Raw genomic sequence first — 17,548 nt, 5'->3', positions numbered from 1 at the left:
CATCTTTTAATTGGCCTTATGCACTGCTCTCATTTTACACCCAAGAACATCCAGGTGACAAATTTTCTCCACGGAATTGAAGAGATGTCTATTCTCTAACAACTGTCTCATTTTTGCTTTATTTTATTTTTCTTTTGTGTGTGGGCTTTTATATGTGTGCGGCACGCGTGCCCCAGCGCAGGTGTGGTCAGAGGGCAGCTTGCAGGAGTGAGATCTCTCCTTCCAGTCTGTCAGTCCCGGGAATTGAACCCAGGTCATCAGGCTTGGCTGTGGAAGCTTTTCCCTGAGGAGACTGGTGGTATTGTGTTCCCCAAAATATTGTGCACCCTAATAAATTTATCTGGAGTCAGAGACAGAACAGCCACTAGATACAGAGGCTAGAAAATGGTGGCACTCACGCCTTCAATCCTAGCATTCCAGAGATAGAAATCCCTCTGGATCTCTGTGAGTTCAAGGCCACATTGGAAACAGCTAAGCATGGTGACTCACGCCTTTAATCCCAGAAAGCAAGCCTTTAATCCCAGGGAGTGGTGGTAGAAAGCAGAAAGGTATATAAGGTGTGAGGACCAGAAACTAGAAGCATTTGGCTGGTTAAGCGTTCAGGATTTCGAGCAGCAGTTCAGCTGAGAGCCATTGGGATGAGGACACAGAAACTTCCAGTCTGAGGAGACAAGACCAGCTGAGGATCCGAGAGATTCCTGCTACAGGAGACTGTTTTATTTTAGCGAGTGTGCGTCCCTGTGAGAAAGTAGATAAGGTCTATAGAGGCAGCAAACTGTTCAGCACTGTTGTACTTACTGCCCTTGGAAGAAAAGTCACTTGATTTTCATACACGGCTAGTTAGGTCATGGTGAGTTTTGTTCTGTATCTTGAAGGAAAGACAGTATTTCAACAAGCAAACATGTAATTCGGGAGGAGGAAGTTTTAGCTCCTGAGGGGAGAAAGGTATCTTAGAGATCCAGTCATGGCTTCCAGATTGGCATGACTGTCAGGTGTTGGGTGTAGCAGAAAGATGGGGAAACATGGCCACTTCCTATCCAAGTTACACCCTGGTTTATAGCCAAAGGCTCTTGTTCTCTCTGTCCCTACTTCTTTTCTAGGTTCTCTCAGTCCCGCCCCAGCATTTCAATTATGGGCTCAAACTTTCCCCCGCAGAAAAACATGTGAACCTGTCAAGTAGGATGTATCCATGGTACAGGGGGTCTCATTGACACCGGCTTTATAAAGGATGAAATAGTCTTACAGAGAGTGACATGAAAATACGGGAAGAAAAACCGGTTGCACACCCACATGAAACCCTTCTGTTCCGCGCCGTTGAAACTAGTAGTTACTTGGTAGTCGAAAAGCCAATTAAATACAGGATTATAAAGGGTTATGCAGTGCACAATTGATAGGCTTTGCGCCAGCAAGATGGTTTGGCTGGATAAAACACTGGCCACTAAGCCTGGTGACCTGATCCATTCCTCTGGGGACAGCTTGAGGAAAGAAGCAAGATGTGCAAGCTGTGCCCTGACCTCTGCACAGTGACCTGTCCCTACACATACACATACACACATGAAGTAAACAAATAAAACATAATCAAAAGCAAAGCGAAGAAAAAGAGGCTCGGGAGAGAGCTCAGTCCGTGAAGGGCTTGCTGCAGAAGTGTGGGAACTGATCGGATCCACATCCACAGGTGTGGGACGTGCACCTGTCATCCCTGTGCTGAGGAGTGAGGACAAGGGGGTCCCTGGGGCCACACAGTCTACCCACATCACCAGGTTCCAGGGTTAATGGGAAAATGTCTCAAAAATAAGGTGAGAGGGATTGAGGGAGAAACCAGATAGGTCTCTGTCATGTAGCCCAGGTTGTCCTGGAGCTCTCTGTGTAGCTGTGGATGATCTTGAACTCTTGTTCCTCTTGCCTCTGCTTTAAGTGCTGGGATTATAGGCCTGGGCCACCATACCCAGCTCATTTTTTACTTTCTACATTTCTGTATGATTTGGATTTTTATACCAAGGATACATAGCAAGACTCACACTGTGTGTGTGTGTGTGTGTGTGTGTGTGTGTGTGTGTGTGTGTGTCTGTCTGTCTGTCTGTCTGTCTGTGTATGTGGAAGCCTAGGATGTCCTCAGGTGTCATTCCTCAGGAGCTGTCTACTTACTTTTCAGACAGGGTCTCTTACTGGCCTGGAACTTTCAAAGTAGCCTAGGCTGGGTGACCAGAGATCACCGGGGACCTGCTTGCTTTTGCCTGCCCAGTGCTAGGATTACAACATCTCACCACTGTGTGTAGGTGAAAGTCTCTGTCCTACCAACTCCCAAATACCCAGCAGCTGCTTCCCAAATTACCACACAGAGACTAATATTAATTATAAATGCCCAGCCAGTAGCTTAGGCTTATTACTAACTAGCTCTTACACTTAACCCATAATTCTTATCTATATTTAGCGAGGATTGTTTCACAGCAACCATGCCTGGAATTTTCAACTGGGTTCTGAGGATCAAACCCAGGCCCTTGTGCTTACAATGTAAGCATCTTACTGACTGAGCTAGCTCTCAGTCCTTTTTTTGAAATAGAGTCTCACAATGTAGTCCTGGCTGGACTGGAAATCACTATGTAGACTATGCTTGGCCTTCAGCTTGAGACAGTCTTTCTGCCTTCTATTGCTAGAATTACAAGTATTGCCACCATACTGGCTATGGAAACATAACTTTTATAATCAGAATTTAATCACACACACACACACACACACACACACACACACACACACACGCATGAAAACTGCATGTAAAAGCTTCAGCAGCCAGAGTTGAGACTGGTTCTATTGGCGAGCATGGAGGAAGGTAGCATTTCCCTCCTGGTAGTTACAACCACTCCATAACCCAAAGGCAGACGTCTATGTAACAGGAGGAAAAATAATTATTAGTTAAAAAAATGGAATAATTTGAGAATCATTTTTAAAATCAGGTACTTAATTTTTAAAATAAAATTTTGGTTTATTTGTATATGTGTATCTGTCTGTCTGTCTATTTTTATGTGTGTGTGTGTGTGTGTCTTTGTATCTATCTGTCTATATGTATGAACACACATACACCGAGGTGCACTTTTGGGACCGACTACTTTGGGGAGTCAGTTTTCTCCTTCCACCACGTAGGTCCCAGAGACAGAGCTCAGGTTGCCAAGTGGTGGCAGGTGCCTTTCCCTGCTGAGCCATCTTGCTGACTTAAGTTCTTAGTTTTGTTTGTATTCTCTGTTTGAGAAGTATATTCTTGGGATGGTGGCATGACCCAATAGTAGAGTGCTTGGATCTGCAGCATGGGTTTGAGAGAGGGAGGGAGGGAAGGAGAGAGAGGAAGAAGGTCGTGTGTGTGTGTGTGTGTGTGTGTGTGTGTGTGTGTGTGTGTGTGTGTTGGACTGAGGTTTCCACACATGAGATCAGTTGTTTCTGTTTCTCAGAATTTCCCAGTGTCATTTGTGTTCTTCATTTCTGAATTTGGGGAAGACATGCTAAAATCTCCTCATAACGGTAACAATGGGTTTCGCTCTCTTTGGCCCATTCTCATCTACTGATCGTCCCATATTCAAATATTTTAGACAAATAGTTAAAATTGTCTAGAGGAGAACTGACAGAGTTCTTACTTCCTCTGAATTTGGTTTTAGGAGGAAACATTTAGTGAGAGATAAGTACAGTTCTCTCAATTGAAGTTGTGATTTTAATAAAGGAGCCCTCAAAGCCACAAAGCCTGAATTTTCACGTTAACTTCAAAGAGTACTGAAAGCGTCTAAACACTCTGCCGGTTCCCCAAATAATTTGTATCGTGCAAGAAACCATGGGAACTGAGAAACATGCAAAGAAATGGAAGCGCTTTATAGCTTACACATTTTAATGCAGTCACTTGCTGTTATAGGAACCCAGGCCTCTGTGCATGCTAAGCCAGCTCTGTGTCAACTGAGCCACCCCCTCATCCTGTTTCATGGTGTCTATTTCTGATGCTTGAGATCGAATCCAGGGTCTTTTCCATGCTAGGAGAGAACTGTGCCATGTAGGCGAACCTCCAGCTAACTCCTGGCTCAATTTTAGAGCAAGAATCCCACCGAGTCAGTTTAGTGAGAATCACCCCCGTCCCTTGATGATATCTGGCGTGTTCCACAATTTTCTACCCTCAGTGTCTAAGCCCTTGGCTTACCCTTGGCAAGAATCCTATCAGTAGTAGTGAAATTTGCTCAAAAGCCTATAAGGTTATAGGAGCTTATAGGTCCACTGCTGTTGTTCTGCAAGACAGACAGAAGTGTTGTCGAACTGAGTGTTTGTGGTTATGCTCGTAGGTTAGTGTTGCTCTCCAGCTTGGCCAGCAGTCAATGCAGAAATTCATGACTGGTTGAGGTGCTGAAATGAAGTGGCTGTTGAATGCTCAGCCCTAAATGAGACATCTGTACTAACCTCGATACTGCTCTGGGAATAACTCCAAAGATGGGGGGGAAGAGTCAGAGCTGGAGGATGGGGAAGAGCACTGTGCCATTCTGCCTTTTGAGCATGGCATGGACCGTTGTACGCATAAACTCAAGCAGCTGTGGTCACCTGCACAGATTAAGTCAGTCAATGACTCCAGCATGTTTGAGGGACAAGCTCATGAGGCTCCACCACCCACTGAGGAGCTATTGCCAGAGTGAGAGGGAGTCATTTTTCTTCTTTTCTTTGGGGTGTGGCTATTGCTAGGTTACCCTTGCTCACCCAGGCAGCACTAACTGGACTCAATGGACTATAGAAAAGGGAGAAAAAAGGCTAGGAGGTGGGGAGGAGGAGGGAGAGGAGGGAGAGGAGGGAGAGAGTCATTCAGTTTAGCACGATGGAAGGTGTGGTGGTACCCATGGAGCCAAGAGCAGCTCCTCCTCACCGTGGCAAAGGGAGTGTGCCGTTCAGTGTGTTACGTTTTGGCAGATCAACTCAGGTTGGAAAGAGGAGAGGGAGCAGGAGGAAAATGAGGAGATGGTGGTGGTCGAGAAAGTGGGAGGGGCATATGTTTAAGGAATCCAGGAAATAGGAGGGAGGAGGAGGAGCTGGAGGTGCTTATAACACACACACACACACACACACACACACACACACACACACACACACACACAATTAACAAGGAAAAAATAGAAAAAGAAAGAAAAAAGAATCCAGTTAAGTCAGTTTACCAAAAATGTGCCTTACCACAGAGGTCTGATCTTACTAATTTTCCAAACCAGGCCTGGAGGAGCACACCTGTATACTCAGCATTAGGAGGATTAGAAGTTCAAAGTCATTTTAGCTACATAGTGAATTCAAGGCCAGGCTTACATATATGAGACCCCACATAAAAAAGCTACACCCACTGACCCTCATTATGTTTTTAGTATATTTAGTTGTGAACTCAGTTTTCTTATTGCAGTAGTACTGAATACAATGTACACCCCCCACCCCCATCCCAGACAGGGTTTCTCTGTGTAGCTTTGGAGACTGTCCTAGAACTTGCATCCCAGACAGGGTTTCTCTGTGTAGCTTTGGAGACTGTCCTAGAACTTGCTCTGTAGACCAGGCTGGCCTCGAACTCACAGAGATCCGCCTGGCTCTGCCACCCGAGTGCTGGGATTAAAGTCGTGCACCACCATTGCCCGGCTCCACAATGTGTCTTTAATTGAATACAAATTGCCTTTATTTATGTTTGGATATATATCTCTTTTTTCCCTCTTTTTTGATATGTAGTATGTGCAAGTGTGTAAGCATGTTTGTGTGTGGGGTGGTGGTGGTGATGCAGGTATGTGTGTACATATGTGGAGACCAGTGGTCACCCTGGAGTGCAGTTCCTCAGGAGCCATCTACCTGGAACCTGGGCTTGAGGATTAGACTACACTGGCTTGTAGCCTCCACTCTCTGCCCCTCCAGCACGGGGGTCACAAGCATGCACCACTACACCCAGCTTTCTTCACAGGTGCTGGGGATTCAACTGGGGTCCTCACACTGCAAGCTCTTTAGAGATGCAACTGTCTTCCAGACACCCTTTTTTGTTGCTGTTGAAATGGTTTCTCCTTCTATAATTAAAGGTGGCCTGGAACGCACTGTGTAGCTCAAGCTGACCTGAACTTGAGATAATCTTCCTGCCTCAGCCTCCTGAGGGCTGGAATTACAGCTGTGAACCACTACACCGAGCTCTGGCTCTTTATCTTTTGAATAATCCTATGGGATAGTGTGTGTGACAAAACTTTTCCTGAGGAGACACAACACACGTGTCTACTCACCCCAAATAGTAAATGAAAGGCCTGGTATTGGTACAAGACATCCCAAGACCAAGTTCTCATCACATATATATTAAACATATCAACTATAGTTTCCCCTCCCTTCTCTATTCCTATTCCCTCCCTCACCCCCTTTCTACCCACCCCCCCATCCATTCCTCAGAAAGGGTAAGGCCTGCCATGGGAGTCAACAAAGCATGGCATATCAAGTTGAGGCAGGACCAAACTCCTCCCCCCTGCATAAAGGCTGAGCAAGGCATCCCACCATAGGGAATAGGTTCCAAAATGCCAGCTCATGTACCAGGGTCAGATCCTGGTCCCACTGCTGGGGGGCCCACAAACAGACTGAGCTACACAACTGTCACCCACATGTAGAGGGCCTAGGTTGGTACCATGCAGGCTCCCGAGCTGTCAGTCTAGAGTCTATGAGCTCCCATGAGCTCAGGTCAGCTGTCTCTGTGGGTTTCCCCATCTTGATCTTGACCCCCCCTTGCTCTTACAATCCCTCTTCCCTCTCTTCAACTGGACTCCTGGAGCTCGGCCTGGTACTTGGCTGTGGATCTCTACATGGATGAAGGTTCTATGGTGACAATTAAGGTAGTCATCAATCTGATCAAAGGGGAAGGCCAGTTCAGGCACTCTCTCCACTATTGCTAGGAGTCTTAGCTGGGGTCGTCCCTGTGGACTCCTGGGAGTTTCCTTACACCAGTTTTCTCCCTAACCCCATAACGGCCCCCTCTATCAAGATATCTCTTTTATTACTCTGCCTCTCTTTCTTGCCCCCAACTGGAACATCCTGATCCCTCATGTTCCCATTTCTCATCCCCTCCTCCCCCGACCCTGCCCCCAGTTTACCCAGGAGATCTCTTCTATTTCCCCTTCCCAGGGCAATCCATGTGTCCTTCTTAGGGTCCTCCTTGTTACCTAGTTTCTCTAGGAGTGTGGATTGTAGCCTGGTTATCCTTTGCTTTACAACTACAATCCACATATGAGTAAGTACATACCGTGTTTGTCTTTCTGGGTCTGGGTTACCTTACTCAGGATGATTTTTTTCTAGTTCTATCCATTTGCCTGCAAATTTCATAATGGTATTTTTTTAACCGCTGAGTAATACTCCATTGTGTAAATGTACCACGTTTTCTCTATCCATTCTTTGGTTGAGGAGTATCTAGGTTGTTTCCAGGTTCTGGCTATTACAAATAATGCTGCTATGAACATAATTGAGCAAGTGTCCTTATTAGGTAAGATTGAGCATTCTTTGGATATATGCCCAAGAGTGGTATAGCCGGGTCTTGAGGTAGATCGATTCCCAATTTTCTGAGAAACCACCAGCACCATTTGTTGAAGATACTTTCTTTTGTCCATTGTACAATCGGCTTCTTGGTCAAAAATTAGGTGTAGGTGTTCATAGGTGTGTGGATTTATGTCAGAGTCTTCAATTTGATTCCATTGGTCAACTTGTCTGTTTTTATGCCAATCCCAAGCTGTTTTTATTACTGTTGCTCTATAGTAGAGCTTGAAGTCAGGGATGGTGATGCCCCCGGAAGTTCCTTTATTGTTCAGGATTGTTTTGGCTATCCTGGGTTTTTTGTTTTTGTTTTTTTTTCATATGAAGTTAAATATTGTTCTTTCATGGTCTGTGAAGAATTGTGTTGGGATATTAATGGGGATTGCATTGAATCTGTAGATTGCTCTTGGTAATATTGCCATTTTTATTATGTTGATCCTACCTATCCAGGAGCATGGGGGATCATTCCATTTTTTGATATCTTCTTAAATTTCTTTCTTCAAAGACTTAAAGTTCTTATTATACAGGTCTTTCACTTGTTTGGTTAGAGTTACCCCCGAGATATTTTATATTATTTGTGGATATTGTAAAGGGTGTTGTCTCTCTGATTTCTTTCTCAGCTCTTTTATCATCTGTATATAGGAGGGCTACTGACTTTTTTGAGTTCATCTTGTGTCCCACCACTTTACTGAAGGTGTTTATCAGCTGTAGGAGTTCCCTGGTAGAATTTTTGGGGCGACTTATATATATTATCATGTCATCTGCAAATAGCAAAAATTTGATTTCTTCCTTTCCAGTTTGTATCCCCTTGATCTCCTTTTGCTGTCTTACTGCTCCAGCTAGAACTTCGAGTACTGCGTTGAATCGATACAGAGAGCGGACAGCCTTGTCTTGTTCCTGATTTTAGTGGAATCGCTTTGAGTTTCTCTCCATTTAATTTGATGTTGGCTGTTGGCTTCCTGTAAATTGCTTCTATTATGTTTAGGTATATTCCTTATTCCTTGTATCCCTGATCTCTCCAAGACCTTTGTCATGAAAGAGTTTTGGACTTTGTCAAAGGCTTTTTCAGTATCTAATGAGATGATCATGTTTTTTTTCTTTCAGTTTGTTTACATGGTTTATTACATTGACAGATTTTCATATGTTGAACCATCTTGCATCTCTGAGATGAAGCCTACTTGATCATGGTGGATGATTTAAAAAAAAAAATATTTATTTATTATGTATACAGTGCTCTGCCTGCATATATGACTACAATCCAGAAGAGGGCACCAGATCTCATTATAGATGGTTGGGAGTCACCATGTAGTTGCTGGGAATTGAACTCAGGACCTCTGGAAGAGCAGCCAGTGCTCTTAACCACTGAGCCATCTTCAGCCCCATGTGGATTTTTTTTTTTGATGTGTTCTTGGATTCAGTTTGCCAGTGTGTTATTGAGTATTTTTGCACCAATGTTCATGAGGGATATTGGTATGTAAATCTTTGTGTGGTTTGGGTATCAAGGTAACTGTAGCCTTATAAAAAGTGTTTGCAGTGTCCCTTCTGTTTCTATTGTGTGGAATAATTTGAGGAGTATTTGTATTAGCTCTTCTTTGAAATTCTGGTAGAATTCTGTGCTGAAACCATCTGGCCCTGGGCTTTTTTTTTTTTTTTTTTGGTTGGGAGACTTTTAATAACTGATTCTATTTCCTTAGGGGGTGGTGGTGGGTTGGGGGTGGTGGTGGGGGATATGGTTGGCCAGGGGGGAGAATGATAGGTTCGGGGGTCTCTTCTTCCATTGGTGCAGGTGGTGCTTGTGCCTCTAGGGGCTGCTGATGTTGCAGAGGCTGGTTGGCCGAGGGGAGGATGGTGGGTTTGGGTGGGTTTGGGTGGTGGAGTGGGTCTTATCGGTTACAGGGTCCAGTGGGTGGAGATAGTGGTGGAGCAGCCTTTCCGCAGGACTCCTACTGCTAGCTGGCTGCTGGGGCTGAGCTGGGAAGGGGAGGGGCACGGGATATGCCCTGGCGCTTAGGGCCTAGGAATTGGGGCAGTTTGGCTGGGTGATTGGGGCAGTTTAGCTGACAAAGGAGATTTTTTTGCCCCAGAGGGACAAAGGGCAGGGAATACGAGACAAAGACAGGAGACAGAGGATGAGGAAGAAGGGAAAAGGAACAAGGGATAGGGGAAGGGGTATTTGTCCCTAGGGAGGACAAAGGACTGCATCTGGATAGACAGGGGACAGACGTGGCCCATAGGCAAATGGCAGTTTATAAAGGAAAGGGGGAAACTCCATGTTAGGATGTGGTCTTTAATTTTAATTGGGCGTGTTCATTAGGTGAGCCAAAAGGGGTTTCTGATTGCTAGTGGTTGTCAGCCTCAGGAGGAGGAAGTGGTCAAATAAGGGAATAGACCTTGGTGGCTAGCTTTAGGAACGTAATCTAACAGTTTTTAGCAAGGCAGAGGGAATGGGGGAGAAGGGCAAGGCCGGCCAGAGCCACCTGCTCCAGTGGGCTCGTGTCCCTTCAGGCATTAATTCTTTTTTATTCTTAATTTTTTTTGACAGACTCTCTCTATGCAGTCCTGGCTGTGCTGAAACTCTCCATGTCACCATTTCCCAATCTGTGGTTGGAGACCCCCATAGTGGTCATGTATCAGATATCCTGCCTGTCAGATATTTACAGTATGATTCCTATCAGTAGCAAAAATTACAATTATGAAATAGCAACAAAATAATTTTATGGTTGGGGGTCACCTCAGCATGAGGAAGGCTGAGAATCACTGCTCTATATTGACCAGATTGGCCTAGAACTCATAGAGATCCACCTTCCCGAGCCTCCTGAGTGCTGACATTAAAGGTGTGCACTACCACACCCACCCTGTTAACTCTTTCTCACTTGGTTCTCCGAGGATCTAACACAAAGCTGGTGTTCTGTAGTTCCCACATAGTAAGCAATGAAGGCAAGGGCCCACATCGTGCATACTCAAATCTTTCCGAGAACAATCTAGATTCTACTCTGAGGAAATGGTACCCAGGAGCCGGAAGCCTCCTCACCAGGGGTTTCCAAGGGGAGGGGAAGCCAGGCTGCTGCACTAGAACCTCTGAGAAGGGAAGAAAGTTGGACCTAATCACGAGGCAATTGAAAGCTTTAAAAACAAAAAAAAGCGATCAGGCCCTCTGGATAAGTGAGACAGTTGATTAGCTTGAACTGTTTGGGAGGCCCCCAGGCAGTGGGACCGGGACCTGTCCTTAGTGCATGATCGGGCTGGTTGGAACCCGGGGCCTATGCAGGAACACTTTGCTCAGTCTGGGTGAAGGGAGGAGGGGAATGGACCTGCCTGGACTGAATCTACCAGGCTGAGCTGAATCCCCAGGGGAGTCCTTGCCCTGGAGGAGATGGGAATGAGGGGTGGGCTGGGAGGAGGGAGGACAGGGGAATCCGTGGCTGATATGTAAAATTAAATTATAAAATAAAAAAAAAGCATGTCACATTGCTGCTATATTTAGAAAGCATCAACCATGTCCAATTCATTTAACTATAAAGAATACAAGTGGAAACTGGAGAGATGATTCTGTGGTAAATATCTTGTCACACAGCATGAGGACCTGAGCTGAAGCTGGATACAGTGGTTCATGCCTGTGTTATCAGTACTAGGGACATAGAAACAGTAGGATCCCCAGGGCTCGCTGGCCGACCAGTCTACGTGAATCCGAAAGCTTCAAGCTCATTGAGAGGCTGTCTCAGAAAATAAGGTGAAGCTGGAGGGATGGTTCAGTGGTAAGAGCCACTGCCATACAAACACAAACAAAGAACTGAGTGTGGTCCTCCGGACTCATGTCGAGGAGGAAGTGAAAAACCAACTCCACAGAGCTGGTCACTGATTTCCACATGTGTGGTGGCATATCACACATACACACACACACACACACACACAAATAATTAAACAAATAAAAATTTAAAAGAATAGGAGGAAAAACGGTTGAGGAAGACAGCAATGTTGAACCCTGTACTCCATGGGCACACGAACGCATGGGTACCTGTTGTGGGGCACTCATCAGAGAAGACTGCTCGGACATGGGTTTAAAACAATAGAAAGTCTTTATTAGCCATCTGGCGATTACACTGGGTGTTCGTGATCCCAGTGTGGCCTCCAGCCTTTTTCAGGGTGAGCTTTTAAGCACAAAATCCATGTCCTGAGTTGACATGTCCAGTTAACAAGAACAGATAGCCAGAAGCAGAGCTACAGAAGCCAAAAGGCTAAGTTAGTACATTTAGAGACTTTCCCATAACCACAGACTCTGATGAATTAGGCCTTTGTTTTGGTTTTGGCAGGTGGTGCTGTCTATGTGACGAGTTTTACGGCCTGAACGGTACTTCTCCATGGAGTCAGTTGTGCTGAGGTCTCTGGGCCTGCTGAGGTCTGGGGACTGTCACAGTACCCATCTACAAACATGAAAGGAGTCAGGTGTGTTCTCTGATGCGTGAGGCCACACTGTGTAGACTCGGAATTAACTCTGCAGCTCAGTCCGTGGTCTTTCCTTCCTGCTTCTCACTCCGACCTGCCTTCCCTTCTCTATGCTCCTTATGAGTATGTATTACTATTTCAAATTACAATATCAAAATTACAGAGCTAATTAACATAAAAAAGAGAAGTATTGCCAGGCATGGTGGTGCAGGCTTTTAATCCCAAAACTTGGAAGACAGAGGCAGGAGGATTTCTGTGAGTTCAAGGTCAGTCTGGTTATATAAATTCTGGGTCAGCCATGCTACATAGTGAGACCATAACTCAAAAAATAAAATAAAAATAAAAGTAAATCAGGTATAGTGTAGAATACCTATAATCCCAGCATGTGGATGGCTGAGTACCAAGCCAACCTACGTTATAAAGACTCTGTATTAAAATTTAACATGAGGTCCAAGGGGTAGGTGGGTGGGTACGGATGGTGCATTCCTTTAGTGAATGGCTGTGTTAAGTGTCTATTGACAATTCAGACTACTTAAGTCTTTCTCCCATATCACTCAAGAAATGGAAATTTAAGATCTGTATTTTCCAAAATCCCTTTGGGGTTAGGTGTGGGTTAGTGCCCAGGCATGAAAGGCGTTGGAGATGAGATTTGTAAAGCAAAAGAGAAAGAGAGGCCGAGGCATTGCTCTTGGGATGACCTGGACGACAAAAGGGTTTCAGGGCCTCCACACGTTTCTCTACAGTCACCCACACAGCTATTGCAAGCAGTAGTAACTGGTGCAGTTCCTAGAATTTCCAACCCTTTGAGAGCTGGTGTCAATCTGAGAGCAATGGCTGACTTTTTCTGACTTCTACACTCTGGCCCTCATGATTTTGTAAAACATTGATTTCTCTGAAAGAACTAGTTTTCTGTTTGAGCTTTCTGGGGGTGTTATTTATTTTTCCCTGACTGACACAATGGGAAAGACAAGGGAAGTTAGGAAGATAAACCAGTTTGAAAACAAAGTTGGCTAAAGAAGGTCCTAGATCCTGAAGGCAAGAGATGCGGCTCAGGGAAAGAGGACTGATGCACCCTGGGAAGAGCAGAAGGTCCTAGGGGCCTGAGAGCAGAAGTACCAGGGAATGAGAGTCTAGAGCAGTGTTTCTCAACCTGTGGGCCAGGACCATTTCACAGATGTTTACATTACGATTCATACCAGTAACAAAATTACAGTTATGAAGTAGCAACAAGAAGAATTTTCTGGTTGGGGGGTCACTGCCACAGGAGCACCTGTATTCGATGTTGCTACATCGTTTGCCTAGCACAGGATCACAGGGCACTGGAGTAGGCTAAACATCCCTTTGCTGTGACCTGTCCCTTTCTCTGTACTTCCGTTCCAGTGGCTGTCACAATACAAAGTCCAACTCAAGCTCGCTCCATCAATAAAGAGAATTATTAACACGGTGTGGGAGTATAAATCTAGATTCAGAAAATTAAGATGGGGCATCACAAGTTCCAGGCCAGCCTGGACTATGACGTCATAGGCCATCTCAAACAAAACAAAAGTAAAATAAATAAAATAAAATTGGGCCAGCAAGGTGGCTCATTGGGTCTAAAAGGTACTTGTTGCCAAGTCTAACGACCTAAATTTGCCCCCCAGATCTCACATGGTGGAAGGAGAGAACCAACTCTCATATGCTGTCTTCTGACTTCCACATACATGTGAGTGTTGTGACATGGGTGTACCCCTCCCCAATATATACACAGATAAAAAAAGTAAGAAAAAGTTAAATCTAACAATAAATAAACAACCAGAATTTATCATCTCACAGGACTGAAAAACGGCAGAGCTCTGTTGAAGCTTGAAATCTGTCCTTCCAAGAAAGCTTGACCCAGCAGTTCAACACGGACCTAGTTTATCTTCATCTGCTACTCTGTCCTCCATTAGAATGATTCTTTTGTGGTCCTGTGACTTCTTTTGTGGTCCCTGCAGGGATCGGACCATCTTTCCCATCTTATAGGGCAGAAGTCTTTAGTTTAGCACTCACTTAATAAAAAAGAGAGTGTGGATTGGATTGGAGGACCTGAAAACCCAAACCTACCACCATGGCTGACTATGCCCTGAAATCCTCTACCCTGGAGTTAAGAGTCTGCATCCCCTGGACAAAAAGAAACATAATGAAGGAAAACTTTTTCTTTTCATTTTTTCTCTACTTTGAAGTAATTGGTTAACTCAAATTTATTGCTAATTCCTAAGGAATTCACACTTTTGCATTCTGATGGCTGGTCAAAGGAACCTCTTATAGTGAGATGGCTATACAGGTCTAAATGCCACAGTGGATCAGATACATGATAGTTACCTTAGTGACAGACAGCTCATATCTCTTAACTGCAGGCCCTGATTGTTCCCTGGGCAAAGAAACTCATTCTCTAAAAAAAAAAAAAAAAAAAAAAAAAAAAAAAAAAAAAAAAAAACCCCAAAAACAAACAAACAAACAAACAAAAAAAACACTAATAAGGAAGGGCAGATGCGTAGTTCTTCATATTTTTTGTGGTGGCCTAGGAGTGTAGCTTAGCAGTAGAGCATTTACTTAGCACTCATAGGGTGCTGGATTGATGCCCAGCATTGGGAGGGAAAAAAAATCTTACAGTTATTGAAATAAATGACCTAAGACCTTGGATCTCACTTCCTCTTCTTTTCTCCTACAGCTTAGTTTTAATTTGTTCCCTTTTGATTCCTTATGGCCAGAATGTCCTTAGCATTTGATTTTTTCCCTGAGCACTACAAACATGCCATGCTTTCTTTGATCTTAAACATGTATTTCCCTGGAAGGACATGATGGCACACAGCTTTAAAAGCATCACTCAGGAGGCCAAGGCTGGCAGATCTCTGTGTGTTCCAGCTCAGTCGGTGAGGCTCTATCTTAAACAAACAAACAAACAAACAAACAACAACAACAACAACAAAAAGCATCCCCTTTATAATACTAACTGGTGACTCCAGTCGTGTGCAGTGAAGCACACTTGCAGGTCAGCGACTTCAGGATCTGAGACAGAGGTTCCTGAGTCTAGGAGTCAGGGGTCAGACTGGACAACATATCAGACTGCCTGTTAGAAAAATTAGAGGTTTGTATTAGTCCCTTCTCTGTTGCTGTGATGACCAAGGCGTCTTGAGATGAGAGGGTTTGTTTGGTCTTCTGGTTCCAGTGAGTCCATAATGGTGGGAAAGGATACAACGGCGGCTAGAGCAGGGAGCTGACGAACCGTATCTTCCTCGCGCCTCTTTTGTTTGCTTGTTTTGAGACAAGGTTTTACTCTGTAGCCCTGGCTGGCCTGGGACTCGATGTGTAGACCAGGCTGGTCTCAAACTCACAGAGATCCACCCGCTTCTGCCTTCCAAGCGCTGGGATTAGAGGTGCCCGCCACCACCACCACCACGCCTCACCGCGTCATGTCGTCCACAAACATAGCCCAGAGAGCTCAAAGAGGAAGCAGAGCAGAGCTCGACACACTTCCTCCAGCAAGGCTGCACCACCTGAGCCTGATGGGCGAAAACTGAACCTGTAACTTGGCCACAAATGTTTGTGATTTTTTTTGTGCTTATAAACCCCACTTTTGCCCCTGCTCGGCGCTGTCAGGACAAACAAGGCTCCCCAGTCCTTGTCCTGTGATCCATCAGTGACCTACTTATGTGGTGATTTATTAAAACCTTTGGAACCTGTAAGTGTTGTTTCTCTCCTTCCTCGTGCCGCATTGTGGGCTAGGCGTGACAATCCTAACAGGGTGTGTGTGTGTGTGTGTGTGTGTGTGTGTGTGTGTTCCCATTCTACTTTTATAAACCCCCATTTGCCCATGTGCCACATCGGTCTCCTCTCTCTCCAGAGATAGTCCTTTGTCCCTCTGGGTCAGATAACCCTGCCCCCTTTCCCTTGTCCACTTCCTCTCTCCCTCATCCCCTGTCTCCTCTACCACCACATCCTAGCCCATTCTGACACAGACCTCCCCCTTTTCCTCCTCTTAAAAATTACACCGGTAAGGTGCTGCTGTTTCCTGCCTGAGTCAGAAAGCAGCCACTTTAACATTTATTCCCCTCTTAATAAAGGATCTCTCTGTGGAAACGGGTGTTTGGGTGTGGTTTGTGCCTAATCCGGGGTCTGAGAGGGAGCCCTGCCGTGCAGGAGTCTCCTTCAGTTTTTAAAAAGGATAGTTGTTTTAAAGGGAAGGTGTAGGTAAGTTGGGCAAGAGGAAGGTGCACTGATGGACAGTTTAAGGATGTACTAATAAAGTAAATTCTAAAATGAAACAGTAATATTTTGATTTATCAAAAGTTAACAGTTAAAGAAATATTAGAAATTAAAATATAATTTAGAGGTGGGCATAGCGGGTCCATGCCTGTAATCCTAGCACCTGGGAGGCAGGGGCAGGAGAATTATCACTAGTTTGAGCTCAGCCTGGCCTATATAATGAGTTCCAGGACAGCCAAGTCTACATAGTGAGACTCTGTTTCAAAAAAAAAAAAAAAAAGGCCCAACTTATGGAATGTCTAGAAGTGAACTTGTTCTAAAAGCACCTGCTTCTCTTCTGAGTTTGTGAGTCTTCTGTTACCACTGTTTACTGTTTCCATAGACTTACCTCACCTTTCCATCTGCTGATCTAGCAGGTAAACTCAGAAACCCAGTCAGAAAATGGTCAAAGGCCTCATGTGGACTTTTCCCTAAAGATGACGAGCCTGTGAAAGAGCTCTGCAGGTAAGAGTGCTTGTCACACAAGCCTGATGGCCTGAGATTGATGCCCAGAGCTCTCACCCCACCCCACCCCACCCCACCCCACCCACCCCACCCCACCCCATCACACCCCACACCACCCCACCCCAGAGGAAGGAGAAGACCAGAGCCTGAAGATTGTCCTCTGACCTCCACACACATGCTGTGGAAACCTTACACGACACATGAACACAGAGAGACACTAATACCAATAAATAAATAAAATCTTTTTTCTTGAAGCCCAGGTACACTTTTATTAAAATTTGAGATAAAAGCGATAGGACAGGCAAACTGAAAGATCTCCACAGCCTCAAAGAGATGGCAAAATGAAGAACAGTCATGCCGTTAAGTTAGGCACGGAGGTCAGAGAAACAGAATGGCCAGAGTGTCAGGGAGAGCAGGCTTGGGAACGCCAAGCCTTATCTGAGCTCAGAGAGTGCCTGCCTCCAGGTTTCCGTGTCTCAGGGCAAAGGACATAAGCTTAGAAATGGAAAGGAAAAGTACTTTTTGCCTCCAGAGCTTCTGAACTATAAACTGGAGTTCTGATAACACCTTCTTAGGGTTTAGTTATTTGCTAGTGTTGCATATAACAGGATTTACTTACATTTGAGAGTTCATTATAAAGACTGTAGACAAGCTGTGATGCATGCCTTTATTCCAAGCACTCAGAAGGCAGAGGCAGTTAGATCTCTGTAAGTTCCAGGGTAGGGCAGCGTGGCCCACATATTGAGTTCAAGCCCACCCAGAGAGACATGGTGAGACCCTGTCTTAAAAAAGGAAGGAAGGGCTGGGTGGTGGTGGCGCATGCCTTTGATCTCAGCCTCAGGAGGCA

This window comes from Peromyscus eremicus, chromosome 2 (genome assembly GCF_949786415.1).
Source record: "Peromyscus eremicus chromosome 2, PerEre_H2_v1, whole genome shotgun sequence".
NCBI lineage: Eukaryota > Metazoa > Chordata > Mammalia > Rodentia > Cricetidae > Peromyscus > Peromyscus eremicus.
This window is presented reverse-complemented; position numbering follows the sequence as displayed.